Raw genomic sequence first — 5,321 nt, forward strand, 5'->3', positions numbered from 1 at the left:
ATCTTAGAAGAACGACAATAAACCAATGAGTCAACTACTTTTTTCCTTTTGCAAATAAGATCCGATTTAATATAGAAAAAGGCATTTACATTTTATTTCTACATGTTGAAAAATCCAGTCACTCCAGTCCAATCCTCTCATATAATATTTCGATGAGTACAGCAACTTCTCTTTTATGGAATCCTCCAGTTGTATCACTTAATATTTCTTTATAGGTTTCTTAAGTTTCGAATAAAAACACATGTATTTATTTTTAAGCAACTGCGGACACGTCTTTATTGTGCGATGGTCAACGACGAAAAGAGAAAGAGATTAAGGAAAGTGAGACCATGTAAGGCCAAACATCAATCGATATTCGATATCTAATATATACTGATTGAATATATTAGTGATGAGATGTTTCGATAATATGTGTATATATATACTGTTTTTGCATCCAGTTTGATGCTACATTTCCACACACCTCCTCAAAAATAGTATACATATACACATATATATTCTTTATAGTTTACTTAATAGTTATAATAGAAAAATGTCTGCATATGCTATAGTGGGAGTAGTACAATTCCAGTCCAACATTTGTTGCAAGGATTGGGGAAAACCCACAAAAACCCAATCAGACTGAATTAAATAAAAATTATAATTTACGTTAAACAATTTCAATTCAAAATAAAAATATAAAAATAATAATAAAAAAAACTTAAATGTTGAGACAGCCTTCTCGAATTTCCATGAGATCCATTTCATTTTATATCTTCAGTTTATTAAATTCATTTGTTTTCGCAGATCACAAAAACGTTGCGCTGGTAATGGTTTGGTTAGCATATCTGCGATTTGTTTACCTGTGGGAATATAAATAATTTCAATTAGGTTCTTATCAACCTGTTCTCTTGTAAAATGATATTTTATATCTATGTGCTTTGAGCGTTTATGACATGAGGGGTTATTGGCAATGCTTATACATCCTTGGTTATCTTCATATAATCTAATAGGATTAATTACTTCTATCTTTAAACTTACTAATAATGAATTTAGCCATTTAGCTTCTCTAACTGCCTCAAATAAGGCCATATATTCTGCTTCTGTTGATGATGCAGCTACAGAATTTTGCTTCCTTGTATTCCAACATATTACATTAGAATCAAACATTTTAAATATGTACCCTGTAGTACTTTTTCTATCTGATTCACTACCGCCCCAATCAGAATCCACATAGCCGACTAAAAACTCATTAAAATTTGTTTTTCTCTGAAAGGATAACTTTAAGTCAACTGTACCTTTTAGATACCTTAAAACTTTCTTCAGGCACTGCCAAAGTTCTGTGTTATTCTTTTCACAATAACGACTTAAAAATTAACAGCTGTACTTAGATCTGGTCTTGTACATAACATAATGTACATTAAACATCCAATTACATTTCGACATGGGGCATCGCACTTATCATCTGAGCTAAGAGCAATATGGTTGAGTTTAGTTGGTAGAGGACAGTTAACAGCATTGCAATTTTCCATATTATATTTTAAAAGTATTGATTTTATGTAAGCAGATTGACTAAGATTAATTTGACCATCACTTCTATTAACTTTAATACCTAAGAAAAATTTAATTTCATTTAAATCAGTCATTCTGAATTTGTTCATTAGGTATAATTTAAAATCCATCATTACTTGTTTATTTTTAGTAGATATCACTAAGTCATCTACATATAAAAGAATATATATATTAGAGAATATATCTCCTTTATCAAGAAGATATATACAACGATCTACTGGTGAATTAACAAAGCCTATTTCTGTTAATGCTTTCTCGAATATTTCAAACCAACACCGAGCAGCTTGCTTGAGACCATAAATTGCTTTATGTAGTCTACAAACCTCATTTTCTCTACCCTTAAGACCTTCAGGTATTTGCATATATATTTCTTCTTTTAATATTCCATTCAAAATGCTGTCTTTACATCCATATGATGTACTAAAAGGTCATATTGATTTGCTATGGATATAATCAATCTAAAACTAGATATTCTCGCTACAGGTGCAAATGTTTCATTATAATCAACTAAGTATTCTTGCGTAAAACCTCGAGCAACAAGTCTGGCTTTATATTTTATTGGTTCACCAAATTCATTTTGTTTGATTGTAAAACCCATCTACAATCCACTATATTTTTATTTTTAGGCTTTTGTACAATTGACCAGGTTTTATTTAACATATGTGAGTCCAGTTCTTATTTAATAGCTTTCTCCCAATGTAGTCTATCTTTATTGAATTTAACCTCGACAAATTTATTTGGTACAGAATAGATTAAAGACTGAGTATTCATCACACAATTATTTATTAAATCTCGATAAGATACTTTTGGTTTATTCATTATTCGATCACTTTTTCTAATATTTATCTGCGATTCCAAGTCTCCTTTTTCATAAGACTTTTCACCAGAAATTTCTGGATCGGCATTCTCAAAATCTACCATGTCGCTAGGCTGTTCATCTGCTTGGTCAGAATTCTCATTATTATTGAGGACATTTTCATTATCAGTATTCGACAGAATACTTTCACCATCTTCATTATTAAGATGCATGTCCTCCTCAACCACGGCTCTAGACTTTACCATATTTGTTTCATCAACAACAACAAATATTACAAATATTTCTTTTCAATACACCACACTCTATATCCATTTGGTTCATACCCCACAAGTATACCTTTCCAAGATTTATCATCAAACTTCCTTTTAGGTAGCTTATTATGAACATATACTGTGGAACCAAAAACTTTTAAATATTTTAAGCTTGGCTTTTTGTTATGCCACATTTCATATGGTGTCTTCAAGAAATTTTTAAGTGCATTACTTGGAATTCTGTTTATTAAATACGTTGCTGTTAACACAGCTTCACCCCAGAAACTTTTCTGTAGGTCGGCTCCTAAAGCACGAGCTTTTTCAGTTATAGACCTTATCATCCTTTCGGATACACCATTCTGCTGAGGTGTGTGTGGAACTGTTAAATGGTAGCTGATGCCTTTTTCAACACAAAATTCTCGCATTTCATTCGATAAATATTCCCTTCCATTATCAATGTACAAATTAACTACTTTTAAATTAAAATGGGCTTCACTCTTTAGAATAAAATCCCTAAAGGCAGCAAAAACATCTGACTTGTAGGTTAACAAATATGTTACACAGTAATGTGTATATTGGTCTATAAAACAACATAGTAATTCTTTTTATTTATTGTGGGAGGAGTTATCGGACCACAGACATCGGAATGTACTACAAATAATGGCCTATCTATGTGATCTTTATTTTTAAACTTTTCAAAAGGAAGCCTAGTTTGTTTTCCTCTTATGCAGGCTTCACACAAATCATTACCTGGATTGACATTAGTTAGTATATTAGTATCTTTAAATAAATTATGGTTTTGATTTCAAGAAATTTTCCCAGACTTATATGCCCTAACCTCTCATGCCATATGTTATAATTTATTTTATTTGATACAAATGCTTTTTAGGTATTGTAAACCTTACAGAAGGAACATTATCATTAAAATGTGCGTTCATAATATTTATTTTATTTTTACTCACAAGCACACCTCCTGGATGAAATACAATTGTAAAACCTGCATCTTGCATCTTTTTAACGGAGATAAGGTTTTGTGATACATCCGGACAAAATAATACATCGTTTAGAGTGATTTTGGTCAAAGTATCGGTTAACAATTCCATTGATCCCTTTTAGTTGCAATTATAAATTCGTCTGACTTTGCAACAGCAATTTTGATGGGTAATTCAAGATGGCGAATGTTCGAGAGTAGATTTTCATTGTTGGTCAAGTGATCAGATGCACCCGAATCCAATAGGAAAGAAATATGCTTATCACCAATATTATTGTGACGTTTGAGCATAAATGCAAAGCCAGATTGTTCTGTTTCATTTTGCCCTTGAGCCAATTGTGCCTGTTTTTCTTTATTTTTCTCATTTTCTTTCTCTCTCTTATACTTATAGCAATCCTTCTTTAAGTGCCCTATTTTGCCACAGTGAAAACATTTTGGTTTATTATTGTTAAATTTGAACTTTGATTTGAACTGTGCTTTATCATGAAACTTATTATTTTTGTATTGAGATTGTTTATTATTATGTTGAAATTGTTTATTATTATTTTGAAAATTATTTACTTTATTCACAGCTTGCAAAACTTTTAAACTTGTATCTTTGGATTTCTCTTTAATTTAATTTCGTGATCAAGTAATCTGGTTTTACGTAAGCTAAAGTCAAATTGTTCTCTGCAAGTGTTTCAATGGCAGTAATGACACCATCATACGAGGTAGGCAGAGAAAACAAAAGATGGCTGATTTTGTCCAAATCATCTAATTTTGCACCAGATGCAGATAGCTCAGTTATTAAATCGTCAAAAATATAAAAATGATTTATCAAATCCATATCAGTTTTTAATTTTAATGAAAGTAATTGTTTTCGAACTGATAACTGAGTTGCCAAGCTTTTGCGTTCATAAATTGAGTCTAGCTTATTTAAAATTTCTTTAGCACTACATTCGTCTGTGGCAAAACTTAAAAAGAATCACTAAGATATTCAATTATTGTACTTTTGGCCAATTTTTCTAACTTCTTCCACTCATCCGTATTTTCTTCACTTTGATTGTTGTCAATTACTTTAATTGAATCATTTTCATTTAAAAGCGCTTTAATACGAAACTTCCAGATGGCATATTTTTCGCCGTCGAACGGCTTAATATTTCTTTTAGATTTTTCCATCTTTCGAATTATAATGCACGTGTACTTATCTTTGATGGGTGCCTGGGCCCATAACCTGTTGAAAAATCCAGTCACTCCAGTCCAATCCTCTCATATAATATTTCGATGAGTACAGCAACTTCTCTTTTATGGAATCCTCCAGTTGTATCACTTAATATTTCTTTATAGGTTTCTTAAGTTTCGAATAAAACACATGTATTTATTTTTAAGCAACTGCGGACACGTCTTTATTGTGCGATGGTCAACGACGAAAGAGAAAGAGATTAAGGAAAGTGAGACCATGTAAGGCCAAACATCAATCGATATTCGATATCTAATATATACTGATTGAATATATTAGTGATGAGATGTTTCGATAATATGTGTATATATATACTGTTTTTGCATCCAGTTTGATGCTACATTTCCACACTACAAGACAAATTTTCTCGTTTTGGAATTCGAAAAATCTTGTGAAAGTGAAAACAGGAGCACCAATTTTTCCCTTTTCGTTTTCAAAACGAAAACAAAACCGAAAGTGAAAACCGGAGCATGCCTGATAATTTCAAAGTAC

General features: G+C 31.3%; 1 long non-coding RNA gene across 1 annotated transcript; it reads right to left on the reverse strand.

The window, feature by feature from the left end:
* Window positions 1-643: 643 nt before the first annotated feature.
* LOC132798017 (uncharacterized) lies at window positions 644-5,070 on the reverse strand. The gene is made up of 2 exons (XR_009633861.1): window positions 3,582-5,070; window positions 644-842 (listed from the first exon to the last, which is right to left on the reverse strand). It is a non-coding gene; the product is annotated as an uncharacterized LOC132798017 (long non-coding RNA).
* Between the last annotated feature and the right edge of the window lie 251 nt (window positions 5,071-5,321).

This window comes from Drosophila nasuta, unplaced genomic scaffold (genome assembly GCF_023558535.2).
Source record: "Drosophila nasuta strain 15112-1781.00 unplaced genomic scaffold, ASM2355853v1 ctg60_pilon, whole genome shotgun sequence".
Taxonomy (NCBI): Eukaryota; Metazoa; Arthropoda; class Insecta; order Diptera; family Drosophilidae; genus Drosophila; species Drosophila nasuta.